Source organism: Camelus dromedarius, chromosome 20 (assembly GCF_036321535.1).
Source record: "Camelus dromedarius isolate mCamDro1 chromosome 20, mCamDro1.pat, whole genome shotgun sequence".
Classification (NCBI taxonomy): domain Eukaryota; kingdom Metazoa; phylum Chordata; class Mammalia; order Artiodactyla; family Camelidae; genus Camelus; species Camelus dromedarius.
The window spans coordinates 20,694,757-20,719,775 of NC_087455.1; positions in this window are offsets into that span (position 1 = coordinate 20,694,757).

The window sequence follows — 25,019 nt, forward strand, 5'->3', positions numbered from 1 at the left end:
AACATGGAATGCTGTTCCATTGGTTTGTGTCTTCTTCAGTTCCTTTCAGCAAAGTTTTGAAGTTTTTATTGTATAGATCTCTCAGTACCTTTGTTAAATTTATTCCTAAACATTTCATTGTTTTTAATACTGTTGTGAATGGGATAGTTTCCTTTCCTTCCTTTGTAGATGCTTCATCATTAGTGTAAAGAAATACAATTGATTTCTGTTTGTTTATTTTGTATCTTGTTACTCTACTGAATTTGCTGATTAATTCCAACAGTTTTTTGTTTTCTTTACTTTTTGGGATTTTCTATATATAAGGTGATATAACCAGTAAATAGTGACAGTTTTAATTTTACCTTTCCAATATGGATGGATTTTTGTTTCTTTCTCTTTCCTAATTGCCCTCATTATGACTTCCATCACTATATTGAATAGGAGTGGTTAGAGTGGACAACCTTATCTTGTTCCTGATTGTAAAGGAAATGCTTTCAATTTTTCTCCGCTGAGAATTTTTAGCTGTGTGTTTGTTGTATATGGGCTTTTTGATGTTGAAGTATGGTCCTTCTTTACCCAATATGTTAAGGGGTTTTATTATAAAAGGTTGTCATATTATATCAAAGGCCTTCTCTCTGTCTACTGTGGTGATCATGTGATTTTTATCCTTTATTTTACTGATGTATGTAAAATGAGTTTGGAAGTGTTTCCTCCTCCTCCTCCTCCATATTTTGGAAGAGTTTGAGAAGAATTGGTGTTAATTCTTTAAATGTTTGCTGAACTTTTCCAGTGAAGCCATCTGGTCCTGGATATTTCCGTGTTGGGAGTTTTTTGATTACCCATTCGATCTCTTTACTTGCTATCGGTCTGTTCAGATTTTCAATTTCTTCCTGATTAAGTTTTAATAGGTTGTGTGTTCCTATAAATGCATCCATTTCTTCTAAGTTATGTAATTTGTTGGCATATAACCGTTGATAGTAGTCTCTTATGGTTCAATTAATTTCTGTAGTATCAGTTGTAACGTCTCCTCTTTCATTTCTAATTTTATTTATTTAATCTTCTGTCTTTTTTCCTTAGTCTAGCTAAAGGTTTGTCAATTTTGCTCATCTTTTTGAAGAAATAGCTCTTAGTTTAATTGATTCTTTCTATTTTTTTGGTCTCTAATTTATTTCTGAACTGATCTAATAAGGCTAGGTTGTTTACTATAAATCCTATTGGAGATCTGTTAGAAAAGAAGGGGAAAATGGCTTTTGGGAAAGCAACTAAATGTTTCTAATATACATACAAAAATTAAATATTGTATTAAAAGGAGATGTATAATATAATGCTCAGTCATATCAAATCATAACTGATATTTTTTCTAACATAAAACATGCATTTTATCATATACTATGCAATTAAAGAAAAGGCTTTTTAAAATTACCAATGGAATTGAGATAATAGCTTTTTTGAAAGGGCTTCCCAAAACAAGGAGGACGAGGATAACTCTGCAAATATGGAACCAAATAACATATTCCAAGATTAAAATGATCCAAGTTTCCATTTTATATTATTCTCACATGGCCTGTATACAGCATTTATGACTTGCAAAAAAAAAAATACAAGTGTTCTATCTGACACATTATAATGGAAATTGGAAATCAAATGTGCTCTTGATATTTCAACTGAAAAAAGAGCATGCGTTTAGAAACTAGGATAATTGGATTCTTAGCTCAGTAGATACTTCTAATCCTACATGCTTGGGAGCTCTGTAAAAACACAGCCCTCATTTCATCCAGGTTTAAATTCTAATAGTGCTCACCTATGATGAGAGTGTGGGTGTTCTTAGTACACAACTGTTATGATGTGTGAGACCTATAGCAACATAGATCACTCTTTCACATCTTGGCCTAACTTAAAACTTCAGGAAAATTGCTTTTCTTTCTTTTTTTTTTTTAAGAAAATTTTAAAATAAGTGCATACACACATAAAAGAAGCCTGATTCTGTACCTCTTTGGGTAAGCTGGGTATTAAGGAAAACTTTCATATTTGCAATTTTGATACACTAATCATTTTTTCCAGTAGTGAAGACAGGCTTGTTTCTGGATGAGTGGTATCAATTTACAGCATTACAACAACACCCCATTTAAAAATACTACCTTTTCCTCATTGAGCAAGAAATGAGACGGTACATAATGTGACTGAGGCAAAGCCTCCCCTAGAATTCAAATCTTGGGCTTTAAAAAGGTTGCAGACACTTAATGATAAATAACATTATTTCCAGCTGTTCTTGTTTAAGAACTTAATGATGGGTCCAATTCCTTTCTCATGTGCTGCCTATCAGATTTTAGCCTGGATTTCCAGCCTACTTTCTGTTCTATAAATTTTCAGTATCTTTCCTTTGAAAAATTTCCTTTTCAGTAAGGGAATAAAGGTTAATTTTTACTGCTTTTACCTTCCAAATTTGTGTAATATTATGACCTGCTTATAAGACTTATAAAATTATGCTCCTTCTATGGTAATTTTTAAAGTAATTTTGTTAGCATATTGTCAAATTCTTATACTTTCTTAATGCAAATTTTTAACATTTAAGTAAAACAGTAGTCATGTTTGGGCATCAACTTGTAAAAAGCTAAAAGTAAAAATAAATCTTTGGAAAGTGTAATTAAAACATCATTTTTCAAAAGCAAATCATTGTAAAGGACACAGATTAGCAACATAACTAAATATCAATTTATCAAATTCTTCATCAGTAGTTGCATCATATTGGCTTGTGAATATTAATATATTACTGGGTGTATTATATATGGTAACACGTATTGGATTTCTATCAACTTGTTTCTAAATGTTTTCCAAATATTTTAAATTCCTTGAAGACAACTTTTACTAATACAAAAATAATAGGACTCAGGAGAGCCCAGCACAGGGTTTTTCTTAACCTAAGCATATTCAGGTGTAGGTGCAAGATTCTGACTTGTGTTGCATTGACCAGCTGGTACTTTCCCTCTTTAGTATAAAATTAAGCAATTTTCTCAACCTTGAGACTATAGTAATAATTGCCTCCATTGGTCCAATTTTGTCAAACTTCATTTGTAATTCAAATGATAAAAATAATTTGCCTTCAAAAAAAGTACATTTCAAGGCCACTCAACCTTTTGAAGAAAATTCTCTATTTTCACAGTCATCTCTCAGATTTTTTTCTTCCTTATAATTTTAAAGCTTGTTAATGATTTCTTCATTTCATTCTTTAGTTTTGGCTCACTATTTCTGTTGTTTAGAGTACTGCAATCAGGATTTCAACCCACATTGGGGCCTGTTGTTTTCACCCAGTAAAACAAAAATTGTGATTGTCCTTCCCAAAATTACTTCCCTTGGTTAATGTGATGTTTGCTATTATTGTATACAAAGTCAGAGCTCCAAGCACCATGGACCTAAAATTTAAGGGTATTTTCACTGGAAAGCATCCCTGTATTTTTGCTAGCATAGCCTAACAACTTAAAAAGTTTGAAGAATTTGGACTGAAAGGTTTAGAAAATGACACTTTTGCTCAAACTTCTACCAGACAATAATCACATAGCTTCCAATACAACTCATAAAGTAAGATTCTCTTTGAAGTAGGAATACAATAGAATGTAAGGTTTATAAATTGTAGATCTCCAGTCCAACTTATGTTTTTGATATATCTTAAATTGATATTTTTCAATCAAATACTGGAGTTATGTGAAAATCCATTTCTCCCACAGATTGTAATGAAATGAAACTTTCAGTATTGTCTAGTTATTTTCAGAACTACTAGGTTATTTGTCAGTTAACTTGCCACTAGATCCTTGGTTCTCTAAACTTGACTCATTAGAATCACATAGGTTGCATTTAAAAATTCCCAAGCTTGGTTTCACTCTCAGAGGTTTTGATTTAATTGGTTTCATTGGAGACCTGGAAATCATGCTTTTAAAAGCCCCCCCAAGTGATTCTAATGTATATCCAGGGCTGAGACCCATCACCACAAAACCTTAATGATGACTGATGAAAGATGCAACCCACAGAAAGAAAAGCGAGCCTCAGGTATCCTAACCTTTAACTTCTGTATTGATAAAACTTAATACTGAACTCTAATTAGTGGCTATTTATACAATGCACGGCAAAATCTTCTATTGACTGTTTTTTATTTCTCAGAGTTCACTCAGTCCAATCCTCAAGAGGCACAAATTTTCCTCCAGTTTTATTTTCTACTTGGTAAAAATAGTTCTTAACTTCGATTATGCAGCTAGTAGGCTACTGTCATTGAAACGTGAAAATACTAGTAAAACCCCTACAATTAAAGCATACTGAATAGGGTCCCTACATTTAATATTTTTCTCCTCTGATCTGCCAGTTCTAATATTATGCTGATCTAGCTTTCTGTATTGACTTTTTTAAAGACAGAATAACTTTTGAGAGGATAACTTTTAGGGAATTACTTCTTAAAGTTAACCTCACTGTACCATTACACAGTTTTAAACGAGAGAAACTCAAATTTAGCACATTCCATTCAGATAATAGAGAATGTGATACGGATAATTATAATAATAGTCATGCCTGACATGTGTCAGCCTTGTTCTGTTTTTCACATAATCTTTAATCCCTGAAACAATCCTGCAAGGAAGGTATTATAATGTCCACTTTGTCGGTGAAATAAGAAAAAGCTGTCTAGGTTAGGTTCACAGTCAGAAAGTACCAGATTCATATTGCTTTGAGAAAGCAGTAGGGACAGATTTCTATTAATTCAAAACCTGTAATTCATTCATTATATCATGATCAATCACTATACCTGGAAAAATAAAAGGGGACTTCTGTGTTATTAAAAAGTGGTCAGTAGGATCAACTTGTACAATGTAGAAAAATATCTCTTCTAGGAGAAGAATATACAAAGAAAATATGGGTAATCAATGTAAATTTCTAACACCAGGTAATTCTCTTGCTTACTGAGCCCTGTAAAATTTCTCAGAAGCTCTTGCTACCTTCCTTTTTTCCATTGCTCCAATCTCCAAAGTACCTCTACACAAGGCCCAGTGAAGGCAGTAGTTGGTTTGAAACCCAAACTCCTCCCCAGTAAAGAAAATAAGGTCAAATGTCCTCTTGATAATAATTACTAACAGAAGATAAATCAAAGTCCTTACCTATGAAATACTTTTAGCATAATTTATCTGATATCTAGGTTGTTTATAGTAAACAAACTTGTAATTTATGGATATATGGGGAATGGAACTCTGGAAAATGTTCAAAACTATATAGTCATTGGAGTATAAAATTGATTTTTTATGATCTAAATAGCTTCCATGGCTAAGTGATGACCTGTATGAACCACCTAGAAACTCATACATAAAATCTGGATCAGATCACTGCTTATATGAAGAAAGAAAACACCTGTGGAGATTACCTGTTGATATTACTTCTCCAACTTTCATCTGTGTTTTTCAGTGTTCTGTATCCTATTTTTGATGTCATTTGAAATAGTCAATTATATATTGCATAAGGTCAAATTATGAGACTGACTTGGTAAGCATCCATAAAATGAAAAAAATAAAGAATAAATTTAATAATATATGTACATGGTCTATACGAAGAAAACTATACAACTATGAAGAAATAAATCAAAGAAGACATAAATAGACAGATGTTCCATGTCCAATATTAAGGAGATAATATTGGTAAGATGTCAATTCTTTCCCTCATGACCTACAGATTCAATATTGTTCCAATAAAATTCCATCAACTCATTTTGGCTATATCAATAAATTGATTCTAATGACTATATGCAAAAGCAAAAGACTCATTATAGCCAACATATCACTGAAACAGAAGAACAAATTTGGAGGACTAACACTACAAAATTCCAAGACTTACTATAAAGGTCACAGTAATCAAGTCAGCATGATACTAATAAAAGAAGAGACAAACAGATCAATGAAACAGAATAAAGAAAGCAGAAATATATCCACAAAATAGAGTCACATAATATTTGACCAAGAGGCAAAAGCAACCTGATAGAGAAAGTATAGATTTTGCAACAAATGAGACTGGAACAACTAACTGGATATCAAAATGAAAAAGCAACAAAAATAATGACTCTAGACATAGGTCTTGCAACTTTCACAATAATTAACTCAAAGTGATTACAGACATACATGCAAAACACAAACTTATAAAATTTTTAGAAGATAATAAAAGAAAGTCTAGGTGACAATGGGTTAGACAAGGAGTTTTTAAATACAGCACCAAAAGCATGAGCCATGAAAGAAAAAAGTAAGTTAGACTTCATTAAATAGTAAAAGCTTCTACTAAGCAAACGTCAATATTAAGAGAATTTTTTTAAAAACAGATTGGGAGAAAATATTTGTAAATCACATATCTGGTAAAGGACTTGTATTCAAAATGTACAAAGAACTCTTAAAATTCAGCCATAAGAAAAGAAGCCATACAATTTAAAAAATGGGCAAAATATCTAAATATGTTCTCCCCAGAGAAGATATATGATAGAAAATAAATATATGAAAGATACTAAACAACAGATATCAATAAGAAATTATAAATTAAAACAATGAAATACCACTGTATACCTATTAGAATGGCTAAAATATGACAATACCAAATGATAATACGTATGCGATGCAACACGACCTCTCATTCATTGTTTGTGGGAATGAAAAATGGTACAGTCACTTTGGAAGACTGTCTGGCAATTTCTTTTAAAACTAAATATAGTCTTAGCATAAAACCTACCAATTATACTATTAGGTGTTTACCTAGTTGAACTGAAAACCTATGGCCACACCAAAGCTATACATTAATATTTATAGCAACTTTATTCCTAAATGCCCAGACTGGATGCTGACAATATGTCTTTCAATAGGTGAGTGCATAAACTGTGGTAGATCCATACCATGAAATATTATTCAGCAATAAAAATAAATGAGCTATGAAGCCATGGAAAGACACAAAGGAAACATAATTACAAAGCTATTACTAAGTGAAAGAAGCCATCCCCAAAAGACTACCTACTATTTCATTCTAACTGTATGGCTTTCTGGAAAAGGCAAAACTTCAGACACAGTAAAGAGACAAATGCTTGGCAAGGTTTAGCAATGATGGGTGGGCTTGAATAGGTACAGTCGTAAAACTATTCTGTATGATACTACAATGGTGGGTACATCGTATTATGCATTTGTCAAAACCCACAGAACTGTACAACAACAAGAGTAAATTTAATGTAAACTACAGACTTTATTTAACAATAATGTACCAGGATTGGTTCACTAATTATAAACATACCACAGTAATGTAAAATGTTACTATTAGGGGAACTGTAGGGGGTGGAAGGGAATACACTGGAACCCTGTACTATCTGCTCAATTTTTCTGTAAATCTAAAATTGTTCTAAGATAAAATCTATTATTTAACCCACTGTTTAAAATAAACAAATTGTAAAGTTGGATATAACACAGCCCTAGCAGAATGCTATTATTCATTGCCTTTAATAGAGCCAAAATAGGTCACCCAAACCAAAAAGGGAAACCTCATCATTGTAAACATTTCCATGCCCTGATTCCATGCCCTTTCTGTCATCTGGCTCTTTTTACTGCAGTCTAATTTTACCATTGCCATCTATCATCAAGACAATAAAGTGCTGCTTTCTGTAACAATGACAGGATAGTATGTGTGCCTTGAGAGGTACTGACAGGTCTTCCTCTATGGTGAAAGAATTGTACTTACAAGCAACAGATAAAGTTTGCTTGTACAGTCCCTGCCCTTTCTCATTGTTCCCTGAATTCAGTGTCCTGCTGTGTAACATCAGGATTCCATTCTGTTCCCATCTTACTTGGACTTCCCAGAAAGTAATTTAGCCACCATGTCCCCTGTTGCCACTATAGAAATAATTAATTATATCTTTAATATAATAGATATTATTGTCATTACATTAATATATAATCAATTTCATGATATAGTAATTATTATAAATTATTATTTTTATGGCATTCAGAAACATTAATGAGCACTTATATGGCAGGTAATGTAGCAAGTGCTTTTTATCAGTAACATCTTTTATCCTGATGTCAATTAAATGATAAATTTATAATTATTAGTCCTTTTCTACAAGGGAAGAAACCAAGGATTTGGAAGGCTAAATAATCTAATTTTGATTTGCCCAAGATCACAGCTAAGTGATGTAGCCAGGCTTTAAACTAAGTCAGTGTGACTCCAGAGCCTATGGTCTGATTGCCTTTGTTCTGCTGTATCCAGAGAGCTGCTCTCCAATATTCTAGACGGTGGAATTTACCTGGAGTGCACTGTTGCGTAGTGAAGACTGCAACGGACAAGAAACGAGAGTCCCTGCCCTGTATAATTTTCCCTGTCAGGTCACTTGAGTTTGTAGAAAATTCAGGGGGGTTTAATGTATAAATTACAAGTAAGTCTGTCTCCAAAAATGTGTGAATATCCCTTGCGAAGTTGTGTATTAAAGAGTATATAAAATAGATTTTAGGCTGGTAGCCACTACATGCATACATTTTATTGTAAAAATACAAATCTCAAGGGTATAGTACAAAGTATTTTGATGAATGTATACACCCTTGTAACCAAAACCCCAATGAAAAAAATAGAGAATGAACATTATCCTGGAAGGTTGCTTCATGCCTTTCCTGTCCATCCACCTCCAGTGGCCTCCACATAGAATTTCTTGAACTTTATTAAAATAGGATAATATTGTCTGTGCTTTTAGGTCTGGCTTCCTTGCTGAGTGTAATGTTTTTGAGATTTACCCCTGTTTTGACATGTATTACTAGTTATTACTAGTTTGTTCCAACTATCTTCTCAGTAGAATTTCATTGTATACATCAACTAACGTGTTTCTTCTTCTAATGATGGATATTTTTGTTGCTTCCAATACTTTCCTAAACTGAATCAAGCTAAAATGAACAATTGTTAAAATCCATCCTGTGGATGTATGTTTCCACTTATTCTCTGCAAACACTTAGGATTGAAACTGCTGAAACAAAAGATCACTGTATGTTTAACATCTCTAAGGAACTGACAAACAGTTCTGCACAGTGATTTGACGATTAGACACCCTCCTCCCTAGCAATGTATGAAAGTTTCATTTCTTCCCTCATCCTCTCCAACATTTGGGGTTGCTGGTCACTTCATTTTAGCTGTTCTAGTGGGTGTATTATGATATATAATTATGGTTTTAATTTACATTTTTCTGATGAAAATGATGTTGACCATCTTTCCATATGTTTATGACTGCTAGTAAACCTTTTTCTGGATAGTTTATAATCACAATCAAGGCTCATTAGCACTGATATAAAGCTAAACAAACAAAGCAGTAACACTAATACAGAGTCCAGAAATAGACTTCAGACATATGGGGACACATAAGTTTTAAATAAGTTACAAATAAAATGTATATGCATACATATATTCCCCCAAATAAATGGTATAACAAAATCTATATTCTTCTTCCACTTGACTTTATAACTAGGTAGGATATTTTTCAAATAAATAGTTCCTTTTTAATGTCTACATTCTAATAGCTATATGAATATAACTGAATTACTATTCTATTTTTTAATTCACATACATTTAGATTTCTTTCTGATTTTGGATTATAAAATTTAATGACTATCTTTGTAAAAATGGATTTATCAAATTATGCCATAATTTAAAAAATTATGGTGGTAATATTATACATAAGATTTACTCTCTTAACAAAATTTCAAATGTACAATATATTATTGTTAGCTATAAGCACAACGGTACACATCAGATCTCTAGAACTTATTTATCTTACATAACTTTATACTTGTTGAATAGCAACTCTCCATTTTCCCCTCTCCCAAGCTCCTGGAAACAACCCTTTCAACTCTGCTTCTGTGAGTTTGACTATTTTAGATACCTCATAGAAGTGGAATCATGCAAGATTTGTCTTTCTGTGACAGACATTTCATTTTAGCATTTCATTATTGCATTGTATGTATATGCCACATTTTCTTTATCCATTCATCTACTGATGGACATTTAGGTTGTTTCCACATCTTGGTTATTGTGAGTAATGTTTCAGTGAACATAGAGGCAAATTTCTGTTTGAGATCCTGATTTCAGTGCTTTTAGACTGTACTTTAATTTGCGTTTCACTGACCATAAAAGAAAAATATATCAACTTGTCTTGACCATATTTAAAAATTGCTGCTTACCAAAATGCATCTATAAAAAAAATAAATAGGCAAGCCACAGACTGGGAAAAAAATATTTGCAACATATATCTGGACTCATAAAGGATTCATATGTAGGTTACATAAAGAACTCCAACAAGCTGATTTATATATGCAGTTCTTATAATCATAAGAACCCTTAAACACTACCTAGAATGAGGTAATAACAGAGTTCACATGAAACATTAAATCCCATGCATCTTACCCTCTCTCAGAGTTCCTTGAGGCATCTGTGTAATACCTCTAGGGTTGAAAACAAATGCACAGATGTTGACATTTAAATTAGCATTATAAATAAGAGAACAACGTTTTTACTTGATTTGTTTCTTTTTTTCTCCCTTAGGAAGTCTTTCTGGGGAATCTCACTGTCAACAAGAAAGTGCTGCCTACATTTAAGGATGCTCTTCAGCTGCCACAACAATTTAAGTTGTTCAACGTTTCACCAAAAGCAAGGTTTACCCCCTGTCTCTGGCTGGTAACTGGGGTAACAAAAATAAGTTTAGTGATTTGTTTAAGTCTACATTTGAATTGTTACGGATGTAGGAGTATTCCAGTTTTCTGAACAAGTCTAATAATCCTCTACCTAGTTCCCCTGAAGTGCAAGATGATAAAACTGTAAATACTTCAGGGTCTCAGATCACAATAAATATATATTCTCTTGACTCCCAGTAAGTTGTTTTATCTGCCCGATAGGAGGGCAATCTAGTGAAAAGGAAACTCACATATATACACACACAAAGGGAAGGTAACTCTCAATTCAGCGGGAGAATACAGATTATTTCTGATGAAAACATAATGGTAACAGTCTCTCACAATTTACATCATGCCTTATCTTACACAGGACGGTTTACCCAATAAGTATCCTACAATGCTTTCCCTCTGAACACCTGGATTTCTAGCTTGGAGGGGACAGTTTATCTACCACCTCTTTTTTGGGCCCTGGTTCTTAATGACTTTTTTATCATTCCTACAATGCCTTGCTTTTTAAATATTATCTGAATTAATTCATGGTCTAATTTATCATTCTTCTCACAAATAGTACATTTCAATTAAAAATCTCTGCAGCTCTGTCTTTTGTTCCAGTAATACAATTATATCCAAAATTGACTTAAGTAGGTTTTTGTGGGTTGATCTGGTAGCTTAGCACTATAGCACTGCTTCGTTAAAAAAGTATATTCCTAAAATATGAAAACTCATTTATAAACAACTTGGGAACATAAATAATTCATAAGTTGGAAGCATAGGAAAAAAATAAAATAAGATGCTTATGGTTATTCTAAGAAGTCAATTGATATCACCAGCACTTTATACTCCTCTGTTAACTGTAGTGTGAATGTGTGTGGGGGGGCATCCTCCCATCCTCCCACATGCCTAAATAATAATGATAATATAACCATACAGAATTAGTCTATGGATGTGTTCCTTAACATTTAAAAATGCTACACTTGTATACGGAAAAATATATTAAGATGGTATGCGTTCTCTGGGTTCTCTATTATTAAGTGATGCATCATTTAATTCATTATTCTTTTTAGGGCATTTTAGCTACTCATTAAGTAATATACTTTGGCAAAATTCTAAGCATCTGAACATTCAAAAAAAAAAAAAAACAAACGATGTATCACATTGAATTATTAGAAAGCAATGGTTTGATTAAGTAATGTTAACTTCTATACTTTCCAAATTACATAAACAATAAACTCAAGTGTACGGCATTCTGCAGTGAACAGAATAGGAAATTAATTTCTACTTTTAAATTAGCCTTTTTATTTGTATCTCTAAGATGCAAACAGGGAGCTGTGTAGTCACTGAGGGAACAAAGAGGAGGATTAGAAATTTTCAATTCTCTTCACATACTTCCTGACTCTGCCAGTACTTTCAAGTAATCAGAGCATCATGGAGCTTAAATGGGCTTTAGAGATCATTTCTAGCACCCTCATTCTGTAATTTTTTTAATCTCAGAAGGGTGCCAATTCTCTAAACAAATATATTCTAGCAGAGGAAATATCTTGATTATATGTTTTTACTATGGTTATTTAAAATTCCAATTAGGGTATTAACGTGATTTTTAAATAAAATCCTGTAAAATATTTATCCCCTGCATAGTTCAGAAGAATCACAATAGAGCATTGTTCCCTTATGTGAATTGCATTTAAGAAAAAAAATATACACATCGTGTAGTTTTCCCATGATCAGTTGTAACACCCATTAAGTCAGGCTGACAGGTAATTCTTCAGAAAAATGAAAATCCGTTACTCAAATGGAGTATATCAGAAATAACAAACGTTCTACAGTTTAAATTCTGTTAACTTGTGGACTCAGTAATTTCTGTCAAGCCATGTATGAGTTAATTATAGAAACTAATAGGGACAATTCATTTCTCTTAAATGCAAAACACGAATTTATAAAAAAAATTAGAATCTAATAGCTCTTGGGGGCATATTCAAGAACATCACTGAGACATGTAAATCATATATATTTTAAGAACTCAATTGAAGAGGGGTTGTATAACTTGCCCATGTAATTCATCCCAAGGTTTTAAAATCCTGTGATCAGGAGTTTCTTCTCCCTATCTAACCTATATCACTCATGCCTCAGTTAAGTCCATTCCTTCTTGTTTTTTTCTCAGTATAAATTGAGAACTGCTGAGATAGAGCTGATTTAGAGATTGAAACAAGTAGAATTGTTTCCCGGACTACTATCTCTTGGAAGAGAACATTCTAAAAACAGAACAATTTGGGTAACTTAAATAGAGTTAAATATAGAGAATTACCGACAACAAATAAATTACACTGAAATAATTTGTAAAACTCTTGAGAAGTAGTGGAATTGGTGCTAAATTACCTTTATCTGGGTTTCATAGTGCCAATGCCCTAGGTAAACATAGGTAAATGCTGTCATTAAATTAAATACCATAGAAACAGAAAAATGTGTAGGCATATATTCAGAAATTTCATAAATAGTAGAGTTCTACATACTTTGAATTTTTAATTTTAAAATGATATAATGTACAACATGGGGTATACAGCCAATATTTTATAAGAAGTATAAATGGAGTACAACCTTTAAAAATTATGAATCACTATATTGTATACCTGTAACTTATACAATATTGTAAATCAGCTGTATTTCAATAAAAGTAAAGAATGCATTTCAAATTTCTTTATCTGAGCTTATTCTTAAAAGAAAATTACATTTCCTATTCAAGTTGGTGAAACTCCATCACCAAGTGATTGTAACAACTTAGAGAAGATGGCAGAAGCATAGCTTGAAATGGAAACTTGTGTGCTGAATTCTGGGGAACTTTTCAAACCAGGTTTCCATACCTCACATTATTAGCTCTTCATGGTTGGATCAGTAGCTCTATGCCTATGACTTTCAATCCTTTCAAGGTTACAGAAACTAAGAAATCCTTGTCTTTGGAAGAAATCTCACAGATGGACACAGAGATCTGTCTTTGAGAGAAACCATACTTTATACTCTGCATAAATCTAGAGATTCCTTGTAGTACCTTTAGTTGACCTGAATCGATGTATGACCACGGAAAAATTAGCCAGATCACACTAAACTTGGAACATTTTATCCACAAAAAAGAAAGCAGAACTTCAACAGAAAGGGAAAAGTAATTTAAGAGATTATAGTTCAGACAATCTGAGTTAATCAGGGTGCTGACATTCCAAATCCATTGTACTTGACATGACTTTGCAGATTCAGTGTTTAAAAAAAAAAACAAAAAACAACTTTTTTTTGGCTTCTACCACTGCCCTACTTGAAGCTGTAAGACTAAGAGATTTTTCTCAGTAATTTTTTTCTCATTTTCACACTTTTCCAGCTACCACATCAGTATATATTTAGGTAATCAAAATAGTATATGTTCAACTTCTCTTTTAGGCAATTTTGTTGAGCTTTAAAATAATTTGTGCAAAGAGAAAAAGAGAGAGAAAGAAAGAAAAACAAAATTTGTATAGAAATACCCCACACTCAGACAAGAAACTGCCACAAGATAGAAATGTTCTAAATCCTATAAAGGGGGAAAACAAACAACAAAAAAATGCTTAAATTCAGAAATATTTTAAAATCTACATGAACTCCACAATCTGAAATTAAGATTTTTTTCCCCCCTAAAATATAGATTATACCTGAAGTACTTGTTAAAATCCAAGTTTCTGAGCATCAGCCTTGTTTACTTAAGTAAAATCTCCAAAGGTGGGTCTTGGAAGTTTGCATTTTAAATGTTTACTATGTAATAACTCAAGCCACTAAAATTTGACAAGCACCCTGTGGAATTCACAGACATGAAAACAAACAAATAAACAAAAAAACCATGTTCCAACAAGAATAATTTTCATGATGTCAGGTTCTAAGTCCCGTTAGACTGATTAGCTTGGTTGAAACAGAGGATCTTTTCATCTTGGCCAGAAAGCCATCTCATTAATGCTGGTGTTGCCTATAACAGCAAGATAAAGCAAGTAACAGTAAAAGCAATCACCCCAATGCAGAAATCTCCTTGAGGACAGAAACTCTGTGGTTCATGGTTGTGTCCTTAGCATAGACTGGGCACATAAATATTTGTCAAATGAGTGGGTGAACATGATCAGAAAGTTTGCCTTCACAGCCAGAGGGCAATCAATTGCCTTATTCAAAACACAGCAGTCTTTTTCAGAATGTATGACCAGCTACAATACCTTGAATAATCCAGCTCCTAAGTATGCTGAAGGCAATGGTGTGTGGGGGAGATTAATGGAAAATTACCAGCCAGGAGTGAAAGCAAGCTGTGTTCTTGACCTTCTCCGTGCTTTTACTTTTTACTATGCAATTGGCACAAGTATTGTTTTCATCACTGCTGCTTGTGATATTCTTTATAAGCAATTTATTGATGTACTATTATTCTTTCTGCATCTTTCTATTGTATTTCTTCCCTTTAAACTTTCAGTAATTTTTTTTTCAGATGAAACATTTTACTTTATTGCAAAAATGGTAAGCAGATACTTAAAATGATGAGAAAGTTTAAGTTTTACCTGCTTATCCTAATGCATTGATTTTAAAGCATTAAATTGGGGCATAAATTGAGTGCTAGTAAAGGGAAAAATCAATATCTAAAGAACATATGAAGCACTCTAGCAAAGGCTGGTAATATTTGGTGGATGAAAGCAAAGAGTGCCGTGAATAAGAATTTCAAAGTCTGAAGAATGCATACATACTGAAAGATAAAATTTACATAAAAATATTTTTATGAGATAAAAATTCACAATCCAGCAGTAAGACACAATTAAGGTAAATCATTTCACCTATTTATTACAATTTTGCCTTTCTGAAAACTTGGTAAAATAAAATTCATTATCACTTAGATAAAATATTTCTATTTAAAAAATGAGGGATCAAAACATAGTGAGTGGTTTTATAGTGGGATAAATTTTGTAATACCAGAAGTGGTACAAAGATTACCTACCATCATTTCTAATTTAAATTTATATATAGCATACATTTCAAATATTACACATTATTTATAAATAAGGCACTCATGTAAATCTAGCATCACAAATAGCATTAATTAATAAACAATTTATTTGTCCAGAAAAAAATTATCATCTAAATACTAAACATCATGATATAGTCTTTGGAAGGATAAGGATGAAAATATATGCAGTATTATTGACAAAAAATCTGTAAGAAATACTTTACAAATGTAACACCTACTATTATGTAAATAAAATATGGAAATATAAATACAAAAATTATACACTGACAAGATGGAATGATAAATGGAAGAAGATTATTGTAGACAATTTCAAAAGCCCTGAGATTTTCAATGAATTATCAACCCAAAATAGCTGGAGTATGGGGGAGAGAGATAATTGTGGAAACCGAACATACACAGTAACTGCTTTGTTGATGAGGTGTGAAAGCTTGAACCATTTTTACTATCCACTTTGTTTCAAACCTGAATCCCCCATTATCCCAGTAGCATGAACCTTTCCAAGTCTGGGCATACTAGCCAGCAAACTATCATCCTACTCATACCTTTTGCATGAGAAAGAAAATAACACTCTTGCATTAATAATTTTTCTCCTGAATCTCTCTGCTGAGAAAGTATAAAGCAAGATTATTTTTAATGCCTCAGGGTAAGACAACATCATCAATGATACCTAACTCCAGTTAATTATCAAATCTAAGAGCTGGATTTGTTTCCCAGGCTTGATGGTCCCCTTTAACTTCTGGTTACAGTAGCAATGAAATACCATGATCTATGCTAACTTTTGCTTGTGTGAGAGAGTCCAGAAATGGACCATCATTTGTGCTGAATGAGACAACTATTTGCAAAGTTAATAAAAACAAACAGAGGTTAGGAGTTTTAAAATGTTGCACTAATATTTATACTTCACTATTCCATTTTTATGGAATTTTATAAATTTGAATTTAGACTATATTTGAATTCTCCATTTCTAAATGAATACCTACATTTAATTTAAATTAATACTTACATTCATAATGATGGGTGAAACATTGTTTCTGCTGAGAGAGTTTAAATGGAAAACCTTCAGGCATGCAGTTCCAGGTCATGAGATAAAGCATATAGCTAATAACCAGTATAAATAGTTCTTTACAGTTTAAAGAGTGCTTGAGCATATATTATTTTATATAATCCTCATATCATTTATGTGAGATTTCATTGTCACCACACACATTTATTTAGAAAGAAACTGAAATCTTCAGATTAATCTTTAAATTATATAGTGAGTAAATTTCAAAACTCTGGCTTGAATTAAATCTTATCACTAATCCATGTGTATTTCCCAAAAATTGTGCTCCAGATGACAGAACACATGGATAATGAAGCCAAAATCAAAGGTGACATCACCCCAAAATGTAATTAGATTTATTCTGATCCAATAATCTATCACTTCACATTAATTAAGTCAGCCCTCTTGTAAATGTTTGTAACAGATACCTAAGAGGAATTAGAAAAGAGATTGCAGATATTTCAGGGGAAATCATAATCAGTAGTGGATAAAATAAATCAATCTCATATAATTCTGATGGTTCATCAAAATAATTCAAAATGCACACCTGTCTATCTAGTCTATCTCTATAGATAGATAAGTATAGAAATATGCAATATCAATGTATGTATAGAAATATAACTCTGCTTTTTCAACATTTGAGCTATAGTATGTTTTCATTAGTAGAAATTTTTTTTAATTTATTTTTGAAATACTTCAACAAATATCAAAATATTTCTCTGTGTTTTGCTTTCTCCCTCCCTTTGGTTTTACTTTGAATTTTTATTCTGATTTTTAAACTCCCTCTATCTAAGATGAAAACTATCTCCTTATTCTTTAACTGATTAGTTCTCTATCGTCCTCCAAATCCCATCAATCAGTAAAATGACTTATTAGCAACACAATTTTTTCTTTTAACCAATAGGGATTTGAGATATAAAAAGAGATATGTGGATTTTCTATAATTTCTGCCTAAAACATTGCCAATGATCCATAGAATAGCACAGTGATTTTTACATAGTAGATATTCAATAAATGTTTGTAGAATTATGGTGGGGAATGTGGGAGAAGGATTCAGTTCATGCAGGAAAAGTGATATTGAGTAGAGTGATTGCTCTGTATATTTATAGATGGTTGAAATCTTCTAGCAAATGTGATTCACAGCCCAGACGAATTATCCATTGCTCAAAGAAAAATACAAAACAAAACAAAACAATATACCTAATCTATGGTATCAATTTTCTTCCTTCATTTATAACAAAAGATGAAGTAGGGAGGAAGAAATCAGAAGCAATAATGAGAAAGGATTAAACTTCTAAACTTTATGAAAATTAGAAGTTTGAAGAAATGGAAGTTTGTACTTTAGATGACTCAGAGCATCCGGTTCTGATAACTCTATAATGACAATTTTCTCTGTAAGTGAATCCCTTCTCATGCATGCTGTTTCAGATTGATCACAGAATCCTTTGAAAGGTTGACTATTGTTCTTGTCTGGCTTTAATGAACTTGTATATTAGGATAGAATTTTAGGGACAGAAAACCTTATCCAGTCTGTGTGACTTTCTTCATTGAGATCATGTTGAGGACATGATCACAAAATAGTCTCAAAGTATGATCACCCAAAGCACATTTTCATGTTGACAAGCCTTTAGATTCTGCTTCACTCTCAGGCAGTTTTCCTTCCTTCCCAAAGTGCAGGGATTTCATTCAAACAGCCAATGGAGCAACAAACTGTTGGCTTCTGTGGTGGATTGTTTCTAATGCTTAATTCTTTAAAATAAACTAATTCTTCTTTAGTAATTTACTTATTCTTTCTTACAGTCTTTCAAAACATTTTTTTATGTCTGCTAAGTGCACTGCACTGTGAAATGAAATCATCTTAGCTCTGTCGTCAGTCTTGTAGGGGATTCAGAGAGGTAAACAAATCATTACTCAATATACTGTGATGGGAGGTTTAAGAGAAACAAACACAAAGCACAACAGTGGCATAAAGATAATGGCCTTTTCAGAGAAGGTTATACTTGTGCAGTAATTTTTAGAAAAAGAGTAGACTTAAGAAGGTGTAGAAGTGAGAGGAGAAGTTCTTTCAGCCAGAGGGAATAAAGGGTGAAAAGACAAAACGGTATGAACAAGATAAAGTATTGGGGGAACACATGTGATTAGAAATATATTACCTTAGGCAAATAAGCATAATGTACTTTGTTCCTCTAGAATTTTGCAGGAGGAGGAAGATAGTAAAGCCAACATGTATCAGTTAGTCAGGATCAATAACAGCAAAATTTGAAATAGACAGAAGAAAATATTTGGCAAAATGAAATTTGAGATATGGAAAGTAACAATGAATAGATATTTTTGACCCATAAAAGCACCAAGTGTTAGGTGTAATTTCTCCTGAACAATATCGTGAAATTAATTTTGGTGTTAACTATAGGCCAAATAAAATTTTGAAGTCATCTTTTTGTGTATGTGGAGTGAGTTTTAGGACAGTATAGCCATGAGGCTAGGGAATCACTTTCACAATTGGGATAAAATCAATCTCATCAGACTCCAAGTCTCTTTAGAATAAAAACTCCTTTTTCTTTTTCTTTTTGCACCAAACTGTAAATAAGTACTACTCGCAAAGAATCTACATAATCTACATCTTACTTTTTAAAATTTCAGACCCATTCTGTAAAAAACAGCATTTAATAAGATTATTTTTGTAAGGTATTGATACATATATCTAAATTTGAAATGTGTCCAGCTTTTCAAAGATCTGGGATAAAATAGTACATATTTATATCATATCCGCAGATACAGTCATGTAGTTAATATACCAAGGGATCCTGAATATTTTTCAAATACAATTTTTTCAACACTTAAAGACTAAGAGGAATATATCTATCTTGAAGTTTCAGTCAAGAAATAATTGGCATTCAAAGAAAGGAAGGCATGGATAAGAGTGTAGAATAATGCCCAGCTTTCTCAAAACTTAAGGCCTCAGGTTTGCTTTGTTTGTTTGTTTGTTTGCCTTAGTAACATTGCACAGCACTGCTCTCTCCTACAGCTGCTATCTCCTTACATGAGACAGGTAAGACTGAGGAGTAAGCAATCTGTCACTGCAGAAAGAGAGAGAGCAAGAAAGCCACTCACTAATCTAATGGGTTGGTTCTTATTCCTAAATATCATTATAATATAAACTTCCTTTTTTCAAATTTCCTTCCAACTTTCAAATTAAATAGGGGGAAATAAGTGTCAAATGCCTTTGATATGCTGCCTCAAAAAAATCTATCCTTGTAGAGATATAAAACATGACCTAGAACCAGTAAATCTGAGTTTCTACTGTGACACTAAAATGCACAAAAAATGTTAGAGTGAAATCAAACAAAGAGAAGAGAACACTGAAAACTGCACAGTAACCATCATGTTACCTATCAAAACAAGAGCTAATAAGCAAAAGCACAGTGAGAATATGGACAATTTCAAAATACTTCAAAGCACTCTAGGTAGAATTTCCTAATTTAAAAAAATCAATGCAAGTCTCAAACTAGAGATAATCTAATCCATTAATCATCAATAATCATACAAACCTAACATGAGAGACCCTTGAAAGCCAAGACAGTTACTAAGTGTTTAATTAATTGGCCACAGTGTCTTCAAAGTGAAATACATGGGAACAAGTTCTCAGAAAGAACAGGAGATGAAAATTAGATATGTCTATTGGTTGGACACACTCAGTGGAAAACAACGCAACCACTATGGAAGGGCTTACTTCTTCTTACCCTTCCTTTCTCTCCTTGCCAACAGATTACAATTCTTGGGAAAAGAAATAACAAACAATATAGAAAAAAGCAAAAGTTGGGACAAACACTGAAGATGGGCATTCTTTCTTTTTATATAACCCTTCACACATATTTTATTTATTATCATATCTTGGCACTCAACCTCCAAAACATACCCTCTATTAGCTCATTTCTCTACTTTTCATGGATTACCATCAACCCAGGTCTAGAACATCTCTGTCTCCACTGCTTAATAGCCTCCCAACTGGTCTCCTGCTCCTCAGTTCTGCCACCAAGACCACCATTTCTTCATTCTCCACCTAATTTCCAAATAATCATTCTGAAATAAAAAACAGATAGATCAGCCCCTTCATAAAAACACTCCAAAGACTTTCCATAGTACTTATTGTATGTATGTATGTATGAATGCATATATGTATGTATGTATACACTTATGATTTAAATACAGTAAAATATACTGTTTGATGTGCACAGTGTATGGGTTTTGTCAAATACATAGAGTCTTACAGCCAAAATTATAGTCAATAAAGAGGGATTTTACAAAATTAAAGTAAATAAAATAAGTTAAGTCTAACTGCTCAGCCCCTGCACAGCCTAAGAGGACAACTTTAACTAGGGTTCCCATGCAAATCCTCTAAACAATAGACACATGTCTCAGTGGACCCTTGAATGAAAACAAACAGCCATGTGAGGATTTGGATGCTTAGCATAAGAAATCAAAACTAAGTGATGACAAATTTTAGGATGTCTGAGATCGAGAAAGGTCAGAGTGAACATAGTATTATGAACACAGAGAAGAGTCATACAAGATGAAGCTTGGAGAGCTGGTGGGTGCAGCTCCTGCAGAGATGTCTAGGCACAGTGAAGAGTTTAATTTTTCTCTAATTGTGATAGCAGGAACGGTATGCTTTGATTTGTGCTTTAAATATGCTCCGCTGAATAGAGAATAAATTAAAAAGAAGAGGAGTAGAATCAGATTGATCAGCAGAAATACTGTAGTAGCTCAGGTGAGTATCCTGGCATTTTGAGCAGACATATGTTAAGATGTTGGAAATGTTGAACTGGAGATATATTCTGAGACTTAAGAGATAAGATTTTGGGATTAGATGGGATGATGGAGTGTGGCAGGAAAGAGAACAAAAATATGGATGGTTGTATAAGTTGCCAAAGCACCTACAGAGGGAATGAAAACATTCTTAGAGATAAATTAAGACCTATTTTAGATTTGTTAAATTTAAAATTCATTTATGACATCTAAGTATTATACAAATGATGATAACATTTAATTATATTACTTTAAAAACATTTTAAAAATTCTCAGCTTAAGTAACAATTTTTGTGGAACTTCTCCGTGATGTCTTCAGAGTTAGGTATGCAGCTTTTCTCTGTTCTCATGTTACTCTGTGTTCACCTCTAATATCCCAGATGACAGCAAATATAGACTTCCTTTCACCAGCTTTAAGAGAATTCCTACTCTAGAATGTACTCAATTAATAGATTTTAAATATGTTTTTTCTTTCTTATATTTTGATTTTTTGAATCATATTTCCCACAAAGAAGAACTTTCTGTAACATTTTGAAAATATCAACATATCAAAAGAAAAGAAAAGACCAGTGTATCAGACCACCATAGTAGATTAAAAGAAACACACACACCAGGGAATAGAAGAGAAACATTGAGAGACAGAGAATTGTATGAGACACAAATTTCCCTAAATGATATAGTCCAAGTGCTCACTATGCAGATGTTTACCTAATGTCAAGGGGGCTGCCCTGCTTTCAACAACTTCATGATATTTTATTAAATATGTCTCAGAATCTTTTTCTTTATATAATAATTTATTCTCATTTTTTTTTTTGCCTTCAGTTTTATACTTTTGACAGTTTAAAAGATGATCCTTTATTCTTTTTATACATTCATGTGACAAAAGTTATTTTTTCATGGCCCTCCTCCTCTGTTCCCATAGAAATTGTTTTCACCTCCTGGGTAGGAGATCTTGCAAGATCTCATTTGAATTAAATTTTGGATGAATGGTCTTTAATTACCAGTTATTGCTGAGCTTACATATATGTTGTAGATAAAACTATCATTTTTACTGAGGATACTTTTGATCTTTTCTCTGTTTTATGACCCTAACCAAAGTCACAACTATTTTTTCAAGGTATATCAATGCAAGGAAATCCAAGGATTTTCTAATACTGATCTTTTCAGCTCAATAACTTTTACTAATAATGTTGATGCAATTAACCTTTCACAAACGGTGGGTATTCAGGCATCCTATCATATAAGCTATATACATAGAATAATGTTTACTATGGTTATATATTTTTATTAAGACAACATAGTGTTAAGACAAGGCAGTATAATAAATAAAACATTACCTAGCATAATGTTTGACGTCATGTTGAAACAATATTTATGACTTATTTTGCTCTTATATCGATACAAAATTATCAAGGAATTCAAGTATCAAGGAATTCAAAATTATCAATTTCGATCTACCCCTGCATTTTTAAGAACAGCTTAGTCACAGAAAAAGCCAAGTAGCTCCAGAGAGATGAAGTTCACAGAAGTAAGAAGAATAGTCATCTAAAAAGTCTTCATGAATTATTGAATTCAGAAAACAAATACCTCAGTATCTGTTCTCTCAAGATTTTTTAAAAGTTTTGGGCATTCATGATCTCCTTTATTTGTAAAGCAGAGGCATTAAACTAAAAATACTTATAGGACATTTCAGTTAAAGAGAAGGAGGGATGGCAAAAATATGCAGTCTTATCACCACAATGGACCTAAGAAAGGCAATTTACAGAAAACAGAATATTTACAGTCTATCAAATTGCAATAACACCAAATATACTTCACCCAGGTCAGCAAACTGATGCAGCAGAGGAAGAGAAGGTGAACGCGGGGAGGAGCTTGCTTGAACTATTTGGTATGGATACCGCATAGCAAAAAGCATTTCAAACACAGATTGTACATTAAACCCTAAATTAGATACCATGATACAGAAGAGGCATGGCCATTGTCTTCAGGAATTTATAAATTTATTGGGAATAAAGGAAATCATACAATTGAAAACAAACTGATAGCATTACTTACACCTTTTGGTATTTTCATTAAGGCCTCAAATAATAGTACCTTCCTAATTTTTAAATTATTTTTGATTGACTTGATTAACCATACAACTTATTTGCCACAAAGGTTAAATTAAAATGGCAAAAGTTTAAGGATAATTTAATATGAGGGGATTTTTGCATAATTTAATATATGTATTACATGATTTCACATATAAAATTTTTGCTTTATTATAAGATATAGATTATTTCCATTATTCAGTTGTTAGATATATTACTATTTAACTGGGTTAAAATAGTTTCATCACCTTTAATCTCATCATTAAAATGTAAATCACTATGTCTTTAGTATATTATACTTGGTAATATTTTCATGATTGCTTCAAATTTTAACCCAAGTTTCACATTCTTATTTTTCAAGTGATATATCACATAGTAAATCTGTAGATTCTTGAGCATTAAAATCTCCTTATTTTTGAAGCTGTTTATTGAACCAGAATTGAATCCATTATTCTTTTATCACATCCAAAGAAATTTTTATGACAAGGATATTATGCATGTACTACACTTTTTTTAAGTGCACACAATAGTGTTAAGAAATTATAACGTTCTCCTGATATACCTCTAGTTCTTTAATGGAAAGGCCAGTTTTTTCACTGATTCATTTATTAAAATACACTCATTTAACAGCTATAATGAGCCAAGCATGAGCTTCTATTATGAAAAATAAACAACTGATTGTTCAATAAGAAAGCTTATATTAGAACATATACTAAGCAAATAATTTAATAGCACTTTTCTTAAATTACTATCTATTCTTCAACAGTTTCATACAATGAGGCAACCAAAATAAATAACTAACATAGTTATCAAGGTCAGTATATTGAGGGACCCATGATTAATTTCTTTATTTTTGTTTCATTGAAAGATTTAGATTAATTATTATATGACACTGTAGCTGAATTTTTTTGCTCTATGCGTTTGAAAATTCATTTTGGTAGTTAAAATTTAGTGGGCTGCATGTGTTTCTGTTTCTACCAGGGGATACTGTGTAAGCTGCTTATCTTTAAAAAATTCAGTGAGCATTACCTTCAGCAGGGATATTGTGGGACTATAGATTTGATGGAAGGAGCAATAAATAAAAATTACAGGTATTTTTCATGACATCATGTACTAAACAATAGAAACAGTTCAACCAATGAGAAGTGGGCTCTCAGTCTTGGTGTGGTACCTTAGCAACAAGTCCCAAGTAACACAGATACACACAGACACACACACACACACACAGACACACACACACACACACACACAATCTGATGATGCGCCATCGTAAAGAGGGCTCAACCCCTGATACTATATCCAGGAAAAACACTATTAAAACAATGATATCTATAGAGGTCAAAATATTGAGGCTGCTTAATCAGATGATGCTGAGTGAACATATTTGACTCCCTAGT